Raw genomic sequence first — 16,310 nt, 5'->3', positions numbered from 1 at the left:
CGGATGCCAAGAATGTGACCTTAAATGGTACCATAATTTGGACCACTGCTGGTCCCATTATATTTAGATTCACTGAAGTCTTGGAGTTGCATCAGAAAATGACCCTTAGCAACCAAGGCATGTAACAACATTATTATCTGCATTCTAACAAGACTTTTTGGAGTGCCTTATGACATTGCCATTCAATTCTGTCTTGTATAGGCGACATAACGAAGCCCACTCTGAGGACGTATGCCAAGGATGAGACGCATTTTCTAGCTGTCACTTTGCTGGTCATTTCACCCTAATTGGGACATCACCGACCTGCTTTCCCTGAAAATATGTCATGGTTTGCCCTTGTAATTATGCTGTACCTGTCAAAGGCTGTAATATCACACCAAACAACTCAACTTTTGCTTATTTTACCAACATAAAGCAGCATTTTTATGCGATGTGACCTTATGTGTTCATATTAAAACACCATTTTGAAGCCGCCTTTTTTGTGTCTTTGCACCCATTTAGCCCTTGGAATATCAGTTTCCGAATTCAAGCCATGGAACAGCATGGCCACTGAGGGAATCCATTGCCAAATTTAATCTTAATCTTACTGAATTTTCCATTTTACTGCATAAGTTGTTGCTCAAAGTTGTGTAATTTTTATTCATGGCCACACAAATGGACTCAAGTTGCTGAATACCGCTAAATGTTTGGCTTTCTTTTTATTTTCCTGACATGCTGTCCAAGAAAGTTGGGTTTATTAGAATGTCTTTCATTTAGAAATATCACAAGAGAAGGATGACAAAAATCAGTCATCTATTTCAGTGTGACGGTAAATGTACAGTTTACGTCATGTTGTTAAAATTTTTGGGTGTTCTTAATTGTGCCTTCTGATGTTGGGGATAACATGACAATCCTCTGTTTTTGTATCATGTGCTCAGTGCTATAAAGGCCCATTCATGCAATGATTTCTTCTGGTTTAAAACATTTTTAATCCAAGTACATCTTTAATATGAAGAGTAGTCATACATTTGTAGCCAACAACAGGGATCAAGTTCACAAATTACTTATCTAAACTTTAATAGATGCTAAGTATACCCACCATCACAAATCGTACCAACATCACATTCATCTGGGCTGATGTTTTGTCTACATGATTACAAGAGCTAAATTTGTGCAAAAGAAGAGATCTGGACTTCATCTTTGTATAGGTTTTCCTTGGCTTTCACCCCAAACAATCTGCCACCAAGACTTAGTCAAGGACAGAGATGTGGCAATAGAAACATCCCTCAGGTTAAAACCCATTTTTATGGATGTTTCAAGTGACAATCGCTAAAATTCAAAGCATGAACATTAATTGAGGAACTCTTTAAAAAATCCAGCCCAATTTACCCACAGGAGCTTTAGCGAACGATATTCACGTTATCAAACAGTTTGCCAATTTTACTCTTTACTTAGCTGCTAATATGTTTGACAAGTCTTTTAAATCAGTGATACTAAGAAGGCCGTTTGATTGGACTAGTTGTCATTTTAAAAAGGATGCCTGAGGCTGGTGATTGACTCACTCTAGATGGAATGAGAGAGCTTTGTGAAGGATGCTGCTCTGAAAGTGTCCGTTGGATTAAGAGCTATTATGGGAACATCTATTATGACACCTAAATCATCAGCTGCAAGGCGCAGCCAAATGCGCCATGAAACGGACCCGAGAAGACCTCGCTCCTCACACTCCATCTGTGCTACTTGTCACACGCTTTTCGGCGAGCAGAGACAGAGCTGCTTAGAGAGAGTGAGCTGAAGAGAAACAGAGGGATGTACATATGTAAGCACTCCATCTATGTATATGGCACCCAACGTAGGGTGCATGAAAGGGTCTCATTGAGCTGCTCGCCTTGGGTGAGATGTGTTTGTTTCCTACAAACACACTTGGGGTCTTTCCATTGCCCTCCCAAAAATGTTGTTTGCTCATTGTTCTCTTTCGTTGCATTTATGGAAACTGAGATGTTCTCCATTTTAATATTAACAATCTATGTCAAATAAAGTCCCATTATGGTACCTGGCTTATTAAATTTAGTCTTTAGAATAAATCCCGGCTCACGAATCAGATATATAGTACACAGATAACTTGGATGAAAGGGCCATGCGGGGTCTTGCTCCACTTGCTCTTACCTTGAGGTGAGTTCCTTCTATCTAATTAGAAGATAAAAGCTGCCACTTTCACAGTGCTCAGGGCATGCTCGGAGAAACTCAGAGACTGAGTGAAGCAGACAGAGAATGAATGGGGTTGAGTGCGCTCTCAGGTTGCCATGGACACCCGCCAGAGCGTTCGGGTTCGAGGTCTGTAAGCACTGAGGAGATGTGTATGAAGAATTGAAAGCAAACTATAGTTTCATTTGCGTTTTTTTTTTTAATTAGACGCTGAAAGCATATAAAGATGCATATTTTTATTCTCCATTATAAAATTTTTTAAAATAAATTACATAAATTAAATTGGAAGGTTGATAAAAAAAGAGATCATGCATACAATAATGCAAACAACAAAGTACATAGTTTAATTAAAAGCAAGCTGAGTTTAAATAATAACAATAACCCTCCAGCTGCCAATACACGTTTGTTTGTTGTTCTGTCCAAACCATTTGCAATTATTATTTAATAATTTTTTTTATTTCTTTTTTTTTATGTGAATCTGGTTGAGAACTGTAATTGTCCAATTAAATTTAATTTGAGCTCCCTTTTGTTTTAGGAACATTCAAAAGGAAGCAACTGACCAAGTTTGGTATGTGCAGAATAGCATATTCTGAGCTTGTGCCGATCCCAACAAGGTTCTGTACAGAAATGTAAGCCAGTGAAGTAAAACTGTTCTTGAATACTTTTCCATGTATCCAAAGTAGTCTATTTTCAAGCATACTCAGATAACCCATTGTTTCCCCTTAGATTGGAGAGCTGTTCGTGCAGCAGCAGGGTGGTTGTCATCATAGAGGGTCTCCATGCAAGCTAGTGGCTGTGTCTGTGGCAACCAGAGTGGTAATAGGGGAAAAAATAAGCTGAGGCACCAGCCGTAATCCTGCGTTCAGAAGATCCAGATGGCTAACCTTTCAGTCAAAATATTGTTTTTGGAAAGAGGTGTGTAGACTTCTACCTCTCTCTCCCTCGCTCTGTCTAGAGCTCTTTGCTTGCTCCAACCCCAACTCCCCCACCCCCAAATCCCTCCTCCTTTCTTTCTCTTTACTTCATCAGATCTATTCATGCTCAAATTTCATCTTTCTAGAAAGCACATGTGATGTGCTTATTGTGCACATATATGTGCGAGTGCGTGCGTATGAATGGATGGATATGCATGTTAAACGTAGGCTCCCCTCAGTCTCCTGGGTAGGACACACACAGAGCGACCTTGTGTTAAGGAGAGGGCTGACTCGAACCTGCCCACGCCACTCAGTACCATTGATATAGAGACCACCAGTGGAATTTCCAAAACAAAAACACAGTTGCTGAGAGTTAGCAGAGAAGTACTTAACATATGTTATGGCTTGTTTCGATTGGGATGTTCAAAATTGTGAAATAGCCTAAAGGGTTTGATTAGCTTCACAGATCACAGAACAATTCCAGTCGAAAACTTTTTAAAGGACGAATGGAATGATACATTTGCATTGTGGTCAACAAGTTGTGTCGTTACTTTTTCTCCCCATGTTTCTTCAAACCTGTATGACTTCGTTTGTTTTGTACCACAAAATAAGATATTTAAATAATGTTGTTAACCAAAGAGCTGGCCGATGACTTGATTGTATGAAAAAGACTACTACTTGAGGTGGTGTAAACTACTATGTACTTACATAAAATATACCATGTAGTTTTGCTGCTGTTGAGGTGGGATATGGTTATGGTTAGGGGCATGATTGGTGGTATGGGTAGGTTTAAGGTGGAAATTAATTACAGATTTAATTTAATCCAGGTATTTTTTAAGATATGTACGTACTGTACATAATAAGTGCATTGTGCCAAAATTAAATGTAAGTACATAGCAGTTAAGTAAAAAAAAATGTTTCAGTGGATAAGAGTTTTTATGCATAAATTATATATATATATATATATATATATATATATATATATATATATATATATATATATATATATATATATATATATATATAAAGACAATGTATTTTTTTAAACAATTTTCAATGGTGTTTTTATTTCATTCATTATTATTAGTCTTTTTGTAATAAGTACTAACTGCTATAAAAACAAATTACAGAAAAATAAATCTGTCAGTAGATGCATCAAGATAATTACTGTTAATGTGCTGTCAGCGACTAAACTAAAACTGAAATTGCACTGAAGGCTGAAAGAAAACAAGGCACTATGCATCAGGAAAGATGCCGTTCTGGGCTTCCTGCTAGTCTTCTGTCACCTTTAAGATAACAAAACACATGGTGCAAAGTACAGACATACTTTCCACACTAAAATACACACATAATAAAAAAAATTTGAACAAATCCTACTCTTATTCTTTCTCTCTGTCTCCCTCTCACACACACACTTGGGTCCAGCCAGCGTGCCTCATGGGGGGAGCCGGGCTGGCTCCTGTGGTTGATGGTTGGGGCGTCTCTGCTGCTGTGCATTGCCACACTGGTCCTCTTTCCTCTAAAGCCGCGCAGACAGCCAGACTCCTGCACACTGCTGCTGCCGCTGCTGCCTCCGCTGGAGCACGCAGCTTGTGTCCAGCATTGAGCGCTCTAACAGTGCATTCGCTGGCCAGCAGAGACATTCCAGCTTAAAAATAATTACTTCATTAAACATAGGAAACAACTGTCTGTGAGTCGTTTAGCGGAGAGCAGAGAGACGGCAAAGAAGGAGAAAACGACAAAGGTGTGCTGACTCAAAAATGCAGTTTTCCAGGTTGTCGCTCTGGATGCTGAACGAGGCATGGTATTGTAACAAAGTTAAGATAAGTGGGGAGGGCAAATAATAAATGCAATTATAAGCAAATTATGCTTTTGTTACTGAGTGCTCTGTACAGTAAAGGATAATTATGTTTTAATAGTTTCCTCCTCCCTTGTGACTGACCTCGGCTACATCCTGTTGCAGTGTTTTTACAGTAAGCAAACACTTTTACTGCTTTTGTCATATTTTTGTGTCCCGTTCCAATGTAACCCCCATTAGCTGTGCTGTGATGAACTCATTCTTTCTTACCAAAACCCATTCCCATTAAAGGTCAAATATCCTCAGGATATTGTAAACAGGGTCAATACAAATGTGATGTCACTGAGAGAATGGAATTCCGTGAGCCCCTGGGAATATATTTCTGAAGCGGTAAATGCTTGTCTTCCCTGTAGCTGCGCTATTCCAGGTTAAAATATCATTCATAATTAGATTGGCATAAATATTTCTTGAAAATACACGTTGCGTCGCTGTCCGTACAATGCAAATAATGGTAATCAATTGCTTTTATTTAACACTCTCACAATGCTTTGCAATAGATAGATAGATAGATGTTTATGCATGTACTTATGCGAGGCTTATCCCATTGTGTTTGATGTTTTTGATGACAGTTGGGACAACAATTCTAGAAATGACAAAGGTCTGAGTGTCACTGATATCTCTCAGGTCTAAATTTACCTCTGAGCCTGGAGAGATGGGAACAGGTGGAGATCAGGCACTGCCAAATACTTATGCCACAAATCTTATGGGCCACTTTTTAACGGGGGTGTGTGTTTAGGGAACAAGTGTCTCATTTCTGTGTGTATGCATAACAACCTTTTCAGATCCAAGAGAGTTTGAGGGGCAGCACAACCCACATCGGGTTTCTGTTCAAAGCCAGCTGGTCTGGCTTTATTAATGCAGGGCATTTCATTTCTGTTCATTTTTAATTTTTTTGTAATGACTTTGAATTTTTTTTGTAACCGTTTGATTAACCTGGCCCACAGCTGGAGCTGCAGGGTGTGACTTCCTGGGGAAGCACAAGAACGGCACCGGTGAGTTTTTCCTTTCCAAGCTCTTCCCTTCTTCCTTCCCCTCTTGTGATGAACCGAAAAAATCTGTCTGTGGAAAAAATGAGAACCGCACAATGGCCCGAGCATAGTGTATTGTAGAGGCAGATGTTTTATTAGTGAGGGGATTTCAGTTCAAACAGCGTGAGCTGTGAAGTTTGGGGGGTCCGAAATGGCAAAACGGCAAAAAAGATTTGTACTAATTTGTGTAGGTGATCCACAACTGAAATGATCGCAGACACAAGGATGTTGTAATCCTGAGATTATTTTGGTGCTTTTATTTAGTTCTAATTCCTCAACGTCAGGCCAAATTATTGCTCCTGTTTAGAGTAATTGAATCCAACAACTATTTGCTTGGTTAGAAATGAAGCATGGGGGAAACCTCTGAGCCTCGGCACAGTGTAGATTCTTCTCGCTTCTCAGCTAGCTGCCACGACAGAATCAATATCAATTTGTATCGCTCAGGCCTTAGTACAAGTTTGACATTGCTAGTTTAAGTTTGAAGTAACGGGGGAATTGGTGAGCTTACGCTTACAGAAGCGTATGGTCTGAATGGTTTGAAAAGTTTGCACACGAGAACTCGGGGAATCTATGAGGAGTGTTTAAAAAGGAGGAGGAATATCTTTCATAATCCAAAGACAAAATGTAAAGAAAAATGTTATCACATGCCGTATAATAAACAAATGCCTGTGCTATTAATGAAACATGAGATGGAAGAATGTGATATCCTATACAGACAGACAGGACAGGAAGATAGATAGTCCTTGATAATAACATTTACATATGATATCTAGCATTTGTATTTCATTTCTTATGTACTTTCTCATTGAGACTTACCTATATATTAAATTCAATATTAGTTGTATTAATAATGTGTGTACAGATACACATCAAAGACTCAACAATATGCACTTCTGACATCAGCCCTTTCAGAAAATCTGAAACCGTGTATTTTAGTTTAATTTCCTATATTTTTCTCATTTTTATTTACTTTAAATATTTACAATATTTTTTAGACTCGACGATATACGGTTAGTTTTGACACCAGCTTAGTCCTTTGAGAATAAAATCGCGATTCAATCTGCCTCCTCCTCTAGCGTAGTTTATTTGTATTCTGAGAACAATATTTCTGAGGCAGCATATTTTTAAGAAAGCATCACTTACAAGCTTTCTGCCATCTAATCCCTCTCTTCCTGGGTGTTCAGGGTGTGACATTCCGCACCCCCCACCAACCCACCCCATGGAGACACAGGCAAGGCAGCTCTGACCCAGTTTACCAAAGCTCCCATGTTTGTCATTTGAAAAACTTTCTCGCTACCAAAATAAATAAATAAATAAAAATCTTTGATCTGAATTGTGGTTGGGAAAGAGCGTTGTTTTCTCGCAGCAAAGGTGGTGCACTTTGTAGAGAAGGCACCTTTTTCTTTTTGAACCCTTCTCTGTCTATTCGCCAGTGGCTATGTCAGGATTTGGTTTGTCTGTCTGTGTGTGTGTGTGTGTGTGTGTGTTTCTGCACTAGTCCTCTTCTCCCAAGCTCCCGCAGGCTCCCGTGTTATTTGCAAAATCTATAATAGCCCCAAATTAACTGGAAATTACACAAATATGGCAGTCAGCCTTGTTTGCTTTTCCTTGTATTTATCAGTGCATCTAAAAGCATAAGCGTTCTGACTTAAGCTATGAACTGGAGTACCGGCAACACTCGGCTTTAAGGGTGCGACAAAGACAGACCTGTTTGCGCACTAATGCCACTATTAAGTCTGCATTAACTACGAAACATATACGGTGTTGAGAAACGAACCCCCCCACATTTATTTATATTAATCACAGTTGGCACGCAGGCGTCGCAGTAGTTGCCATCCTTATGTTGCATATTGCAGATCCAGATGCTATGTTCTTAGGTTACATGCTTCCATATTACTGTCTGTCAGAGGAGTATTTCATATTTAAAACAAATTCTCAGAAAACGGTGACATATTATACACATGGAAAATGTTCTCTTTAGCATTGAAAAAAAGAGAGAATAATCTTTGTCCTACTATAATTGCCCGCAGTGACGGCTTACTTTTCTCTTTCTTCTCTCTCTTTTTCATAAACTAATTCCAATATTTCACACTGGAGATGTAGTCTTGGCCGTCTGTCGTTGCTCCTTTCTTTCTTTATTCTCTTTTCTCTCCTTTTGCTCATCTTGCTCCTCTCTGTCCCTTGGAGAGGGTGGCATCAGCGCAGCGCTCTGCTCCTTCGTGGATCTTACATGCTGGATGGGGCCCGTCTGAATCTACAAAACACGAGTGCTTCACCGCCTTTTGATCTCAGGCTAATCTCTGTTGCCTGCCTCCAGTCTCATCTTGTTTGAATAAGAATGAGTCTGGGGTGCTATTGCAGGCACAAAGAGGTTTAGGCGGCATCCGTTCAGCAGAGCAGCGCTGCGCGGGTTTGTGTACATCCAGAAACGCTCCTCAGACTCAGCGCTCCTGTGCTTCTATATTCTCCAGTGTGAAGCTTCTGCGAGTGTGTGTGAAGGCGGTTTTCTGCCTCGTTAAAAACTCTGACGTTTTATTTAGTCAAAGTAGTAAATTAGTGGCTTTTCCTGCAAATATAGTGATAATTTGACATTTGTCTATTTTATTGCTCACACTGATAAAATGTTTTTAAAAAAAAAAAAAAAAAAAAAAAAAGCATTCATATCTACAACTCTTAAGGGAGAGTTGAGTAAAAATTACGATTTTTTCACCGTTATTTTCACACGCACGACTGCCTCACTTCTGTAGAAGGAGGAATATAATAGAATTCTTTTCTATAAAAGGAAATCAATTGTGAACATGAACTTCCACCTCGAAACATTACATTTATCACATCCAGTTAATTAATAATTCAATGTATCATGTTGAATAACACAAACGGCGTTTGGTGCCATTTAAACAGACCCTGAACTTTTGAACAGTAGAATGCATTTTTAGGTGAGCTCATTTCTTGATGGTGCCTTGTAAAATGTTGGTTTTTGTAATTTATGGGTAAGGCCATTATAATAGCACAACCTTTCCGCCGTGGGCCTTAGAATCCAGTATATTCTGCAGTTTATGTGGCATAGAGAGGGGCTTCTCAGTTCGTGTCTCAGGTCAAGAGGACAATGGTCCTTTTTTCCACTACAGTCTGAGGAGAGAAATCAAGAGTTAAAAGTGTAAAAGTGAGTTTGATTTCTTTACCACCTGAAGTGTGCATGAGTGTCGCTGAGCTGCAGTTTCAACACCGCTGGATAGAGACAGAGAATAAATGAGAGAACAACACAGACAAAGAGCGAAGGGATGAAAGAGAGTGTATTTAAAAAAAAATGCAGATGCCTAATATGAGTTTGTGACAAAACCGTTTTCTGAAATAAAACGCATTAGACATACTTATACACGTACGTAACCACCCCCCCGCACAGATAATCTACGCTGTCTGGTAAAGCAACTATTATGAGCGCTTTGAAATAAATGTAAGAAAATATAGGTAAAATTTCCATTGCCTGTCCATAATGCCCACCATCTGTTAGGACCCGACTTCTGCACAAGCTCAGGAAACACCGGTTGGCACTCTAAGTCTGGAGAGAGAAAAATGTGATGTTGGCATCTTTTTTAGTGCCGCCTTTGTGAAAAAAAACATGTTGAAACAATGAAATAACTGTGCAAGTTTCACAGAGGTTATGAGTGAATTAGTTTCCACCGTTCAAAGAAGGAAAAATCATTAGAGTGTTTTTATATATATATATATATATATATATATATATATATATATATATATATATATATATATATATATATTTTTTTTTTTTTTTCCAGCATTTAACATTAGACAGACAAAGGGAACTTTGAGCTGAAAGGTGAAATATACAAAGATGCGAAAGTGGTCCGACAGAATAATTTAGGAGGCAGAAATTTCAATTGTGAAATAAAATATTTATAAATCTTTTTATATGCATGTTACTTACAATAATGCTGGTTGCTGCCTCCATTTTACTTACAGTTAGACTCTTGTGTTATTTAGCTGTGATGGACAGGGTTGACTCAGCTGTGAGAAAGCCTTAGTGCGCCCCTTCTGGCAGAGGTATGTATTGCAGGTGTACATTTCACTCACAAGTCAGAGAGAAACCGTCCTTTCAGTTGTGCTCGTACATGTTTGGAGTTAAAACAAATATAGTTTTCAGCTTTTACTGTCATTTGACACTAACTCCTATTTAGGCCTCTATTAGCAAGTGGGACAGAGTACAGGTGTATTGACAGGGGAGATAAAGACTTCAGTAGAGTGCAGGGTAACTGGAACTGGGGTGACTTTTTCCAGCACACAGCTTTAGTACTGAAACCAGAGCAGCAGCATCCTGCACAAAGGCTTAACCGTGTTGTGCTGCTTGTGGTTCATCTATAATGAATCAAAGGTGTAGCGTTCACGCGCTGTTTGCCCAACAGAACATGCAAATTACCAAATTTGTCCCCACACGAGTCAACACTTCACTACCAGTTTTCTTCCAACCACAATATGTGTTAGCGTGCTCAGGTGCTATTTAAATGCAATGAAGAGAGAGCTCAATCCGTGATGATTTCATCAGCGATGCACTTTTAGAAGTTTTCAAGTGAAATGTATACTTGGGAAGGTAAAGTTGCACTTTTTTATTACTTTGAGATCCATTGAAAGTCGCAGCCATATGTGAAATGTTTTGCTGTAGACTTTTTGAAGGGCCAGAGCTTATGTAAAATGAGATCTCAGTCACTATTAAGAACGATTAAACCTGATTTTTAAATGATCTTAAAATGCGATGCGGGTAAATCAGGCATTCGTTTGCTTAATATCTGTGCCAAATTGGCCAAAAATAAGGATGGCACTGATTCAGTTAGCCTGCAGGTTTTTTATGAAATCAATGAATGATACTGCATGATTAAAGGTGAACATGCAGAGACACGTTTTATGCATTTGTGTGCAGCTACTGTAGCTTAAAATTCTTTCAGATGTTCAATTTTGTGTTCGTTTTAATGTAACCATCTCCTCTACTTCAGGATATGAAAAAAGACCCTTTTTTATCTAAAAACGTACAGCTTAAAATTTCACTGTATTAAATTCTTTGACAGACAAACTCAAGATAATTTATTGATTTATAGATAACTATTGCTCAGAAAAGTATATAAAGTAATAAAACTGTATCTGCCTTTTGACTATAGCGCACAATAATATAGGATAATGTTGGGGGAGTTATATTATATTATATATTTTAATGTTTGATTTTAGAATATGAGGCATTCCAACATGTAAAGCGGACCATAAGGAAACTAAACAATACATTGCAACATAAATGCATGGATCGCGGCGTAAATGCATGCTGAACTGAAGCCAAAACAAAAACGCCATTCCGTGGCCCTCCTAAAGCCATTTTTACACCCATTTTGAGACTCTTACATAACTTTGTGATGCATAAATACCCCAGTTAGTAAATGTGTTTTTCCTCTCCCTGTCTATCGGTGTGTCTATCTGTCTGCCTATCTAAAACTTCAAAGTTTAGGAGAGGAAAGAGGAAAAGAGAGGAAATGGGTGAAATTGAAGGTGGCAGAGAGAGAGAGAGAGAGAGAGAGAGAGAGAGAGAGAGAGAGAGAGAGAGAGAGAAGCAGAGGGGAGGAGTAAAATAAACTGACAAAATGAGGAAGGGGAAAGAAGAATCTATGATCTGGCCAGATTTGGGAGACAGGCTCATCCCGGCGCTCTCATGCTCTGCGAAAGCTCAGCTCTGGCGTTTGAGCATTTGACAATGTTATCAGCTCTGACAGCCAGATTGTTTTTTCACATGAGTGTGATCAGCAACAGATTACACACGTATACTTACGCACACACTCAAACACTAACAGCCTTGCTTGTTCCTGTTTGCCAAAGAAAATGTGTTGATGTTTATCGTGCTCTTAAAATAAAATGAAATAGAGGCCTTGTCCCTCTATCCTCCCGAACGCTACTTATGTCTGACTGAAGATAATAAGACACACGTGGGTAACTACCGGGCTTCCGAAAAGAAAACAACGTAGGCGGGATTGTTGTCAGCCACTAACATTGTGTATTTATCTTCTATCTCCTTACATCTGCTAGTTACAAACATGAACAGATGAGGCCGAAACCTCAAAATTACCTTTCTCTGAAAAGCCTCTTGTATGTGTATACGAAATGACATAACTGCTACTGGGCACTTTCCTTGTGGCTTTGAACTTACTGGAAATCGGATTGTTGATCCTGAGTGATGGCAAGCAGGGCCGACAGTCTGGTTGCGATCGACAGCCAAAGAAAACAAAAGGGAGAAAAATTCATTTGGGTATACACATGTATACAGTACGCGTCTTTCTGTTTGTAAATTGGGTCGGGGAAAGCTAACTAATCTTTACAGTTTTATGATTCCATTGACAGAAAGCCCCTTTTGAGATATTAGAGTAAAGTGCCTTTGGGGAAATTCTAAAAGGCAAATTTTAACATTTGAACAAACTCATTAGTCAGCTCTACTGCACAATGTTTAGTAGACTGTACTAATGCAGTTCAGTTTACCAATTCAAAATCTAATCAAATATATTTCAAATGTGTAAAATACATCATAAACTTCTCTTAAAAAGTGTCTAAAAATATATTTATCCATTTAAAGAAAAAGGCAGAAAATGGCTGAAAACAAATTGTAAATATTAACTAGCAAATGTGTAATAAAGGTTATTTCCTCATGTGAGGAAAAAAAAGTAACAATAATTTATTATTTGTGGTTAAAACTGCAAATGCTTATGCAGATCTAAGTCAGCCAGGTCACCATCAATGATATACGCTGCAGTCGCTGTAGTTACTGTTGTTTCTGTTTCTCTTCCTGTTCTTTATCTAGTTTACCTAAGACATGAATATGCAAGAGGCAGCTCAGTAGCATTGTTTATATATTTATTTATTCCTTTTGTAGTTCCCCCAGCCATGCAGTGTATCTTGAACACTGTGCCTAGATATAGCTATTAACACAGAAAGAATTTCTCTCTCTCTCTCTCTCTCTTTGTGTTTCTTCTCCAGGTGCCAACTAAACAAACAAAACCACACTCTGAAACCTAAGAGGGTCTTCCTGGTAAAACGGCGTGCTGGAGCTGGAAGAACTGAGGCAATTGTGAACGCGGTGGGTATAACATAATATACATGCTTTTCAAAGAGACGTAACAGTTAATAAAAAATGATACTGTGACCTACTGGTCCTGAAGTTAAAGACATTCTCATTGACTCATGTAGCTGACTGGCCAAATGTGAGGAAATGTCCACGTAAATGTATGGTGAGTCGGAGAATCTGATGAAACATAGCATGCGCTATCATGTAGCTGGTGGAACTGAAGCTGCATCGATCGAGATATTGAAATTACCAATAAAAATGCAATTCAAGATTACAGTGTCTTGTGACCCAGAAGTGGGTTCCCACGGAAGCCGATACTGCTGTGTCCAGTTACAGTCTGTCAGGCAGATTAGCAGGTTTTATTAATTCATTAACTGATTTCATGTTTTACCTCTACCTCTGGTTTGTCTGTCAGTGACTAAAGTGGTGCTTAAGGTTAATTCTAAGGCAATAGCTTTATGGAGCAATGAGATATATGCATGAAGAAATTCAGATGACAACTTTAAGATGGGGAACTGAAAAAAAACAGCAATATGATAGTTTCTATTCCTTTATCGGCATTTAAATGCGAATTAAATCTATATTTCTGAACATTCACAGGGTAGTCTTTGGCATGGAGAGCTTTGGCGATAGCGACCAATGTTTCTCTAAATATCATCTCTTGATTTCTCAGTTAGATGCGTTAAAATCATTTCATAGTGGGACAGATCTGTATGTGATTTATTCATGTTTAGCATGTGTTACAGTACTTATCTCTAGTGAGAAAGAAGTTCATTTAAATATATGGCGAGAAGACTGCATGCGAGAGGGCACTAATCTATGCAGGCTTACATGAATCTAGTGCTAGGAGAAATTATCGCTCTATACAGTTCTAGAGTTGGCTGAAGTCAAAGTCCTTTATGTTACTTTATAGATTCTTCAGATATGGATTTATTACAGCTTTGCAGAATATTCGAAAGAACTAGAGAAGTTCTGTAGTTCCCCTACTCTCTCTCTCCACTAAAAAAATTTAAATTAAAAAATAAAATAAAATAAAATAATAAATATATATATATATATATATATATATATATATATATATATATATATATATATATATATATATATATGTGTGTGTGTGTGTGTGTGTGTGTGTGTGTGTGTGTGTGTGTGTGTGTTTACATCGACACAATATCTTCATTTTAATTGATTTAACTAAGTTGATAATGTTTCAGTTAGATTTTTTTATTGCTAATTAAATTCAAAGTTACATATCACTGCAGCTTTTCACTTTGAATATACTTCAAAAAAAAAAAAAGAGAGAGAGAAAATAAACTTAAATTTTACATTTCAATGATCTGAAATATATTAGTATTTATTACATCCGGCTAGGTTTGGGACTAATTAAAACCTTGTTTCAGGTTCTTGTTACAGTTTAATTACACATTTAATAGCAAAATAATATCCATTAATTACATGTACATCCTATAGGGTTAGGGTTGTAGGATAAGGGTTTGGTTTTTGTTTAGTTGCCTGTAATTGTGCGTAATTTATTGTTATTAAAGCAGTAAATAGCGTGTCTAACAAGGACACCCTAAAATAAAGTGTCATCGTATATCTGTATGTAGTAGCCTGCAACAAATAACATATGCGTAGTGAAATATTCAAACAGATTTAATGAAAAATCTTTAAAATAATAATAATAATTAAAAGTCACAAAACTAAAAGTACATCTGTGTCTGTGTACACGTTGGTTAGACACGGTGTGCTTTGACTTTATCAGGTAGGAGATAAAAACGCATTAATGTTGCGCTTCTTTCATTAAAACACTGGAGTGATGTAAGCCCGTCCCCCTTGAAGAGTAAACCCGATTATTTGCCCTGCGTAGAGAGAGAGAGAGAGAGAGAGAGAGAGAGAGAGAGAGAGAGAGAGAGAGAGAGAGAGAGAGGCTGAGGCGCGGAGCTCAACATCATCAGTCGCAATAACGGCTTAATCATTCCTCACCGTGGACGACCGACACCAACCTCAGCATCTTAAACGCTTTATTAGACACAAGAAAAGAAATACGCATTAAGAAAACGACACTTTTCCGGCGGTGCTGGTGATTTTTGGTGGATTTTAAGTGGGAAGCGGTGAAGTCCACCCGGCGGCTCAACACCTTCCGTCACACCGCAGGACAAACTTCACCGGACACACTTCAGACGCACCATGAAGTAAGTGACACCGATACCGGACCCCGGTGTGTATTTGTTCGTTGATACATTACGTGACATTGTCGGTAAACAACAATTCGGCGAGTTTATGTCTCCGTTATTTCGCGAGAACACAAGGGAAAGAGTTACAGAACCTCCTTTAAGAAAGTTGACCTGACAACGCACGCTATTTCTCTGACTACTGACAGGACAGTTATTATTAGTGTTTATTTATGTAGAGGTTTTAAAAAAAAAAAAAAAAAAAAAAAAAAAAACAGGCGCGTGCTTTTTGAAGTCTTTTAAAGTGCTTTATCACATCGCGGAATGAGCCGACACACTTTACAGCGCACATATATGAAGTTACAGTCACTGCTTTTGTGAATTTAGTAAAAGAGCTGGTCACTGATGTATGGAGGTCCAAGGGTCGTAAGCCGATAAATGCTGTGTTGAATTAACAGGCGCTCAAATATGAGCAACTTTCATTCGCCTCGTTGACACTATTCATTATTTTAATATGCAGGTAAATCAAGCGCTACAGTCGAAAACTGAATTGGACCAACTCTACTAGTACACCCATATATAAAAATCCAAAATAAAAAATCGCATCGTTGTGAAAAGCAACATTGGTAATTCTAAACTCTAAATATTCTACTACACCAACTAAAGATAATAAACCGTCCGTATAGCAAAAAATCCATCGTGTTCTCTTTTTATGAGAGAAAATAGTTGGTTACTTTTCTCAGATTGTGTTAGCATAAAACATATATACATAAAGAGTGTGAGTTTTTAGCTCGTAGAGAGAGGGATTTATTTTTTTTAAATAAACCTAGAGAGAACAGTGAAGATGAGGAGCAGAAATTTACAGTTTGAAATTTCCATAATGAATTAAAGTGTTTATCAAGACAAAAAAAAAAGTGTTTTTTTTTCATACATGTTTTTAAATGTTGCGTTTGGAATGACATGAGTCTGTGTAGGCAACATTTTTTTATATCAGTTTTTACAAAAGTTATTGTAAGAAGCTGTTATAATCTAATTACGTTTTGAAGTGAC

At 38.0% G+C, this 16,310-nt stretch overlaps 1 protein-coding gene across 11 annotated transcripts in view; it reads left to right on the top strand.

Annotated features, from left to right (window-relative positions):
• Positions 1 to 5,735: 5,735 nt before the first annotated feature.
• The window catches only part of mef2cb (myocyte enhancer factor 2cb), a 69,266-nt gene continuing 58,691 nt past the window's right edge, over positions 5,736 to 16,310 (top strand). For 3 of the 11 annotated variants that reach the window (XM_043238998.1, XM_043239000.1, XM_043239004.1), the window contains exon 1: positions 14,983 to 15,281. The gene's annotated coding sequence lies outside the window, so the exon portion shown is untranslated. Of the gene's footprint in view, positions 5,946 to 13,001; positions 13,102 to 14,980; positions 15,282 to 16,310 lie in introns of those variants that run through there. The other 8 variants (XM_043239005.1, XM_043239003.1, XM_043238996.1 and 5 more) reach the window with 5 other exon arrangements.

This window comes from Puntigrus tetrazona, chromosome 5 (assembly GCF_018831695.1).
Source record: "Puntigrus tetrazona isolate hp1 chromosome 5, ASM1883169v1, whole genome shotgun sequence".
Taxonomy (NCBI): domain Eukaryota; kingdom Metazoa; phylum Chordata; class Actinopteri; order Cypriniformes; family Cyprinidae; genus Puntigrus; species Puntigrus tetrazona.
This window is presented reverse-complemented; position numbering and strand designations above follow the sequence as displayed.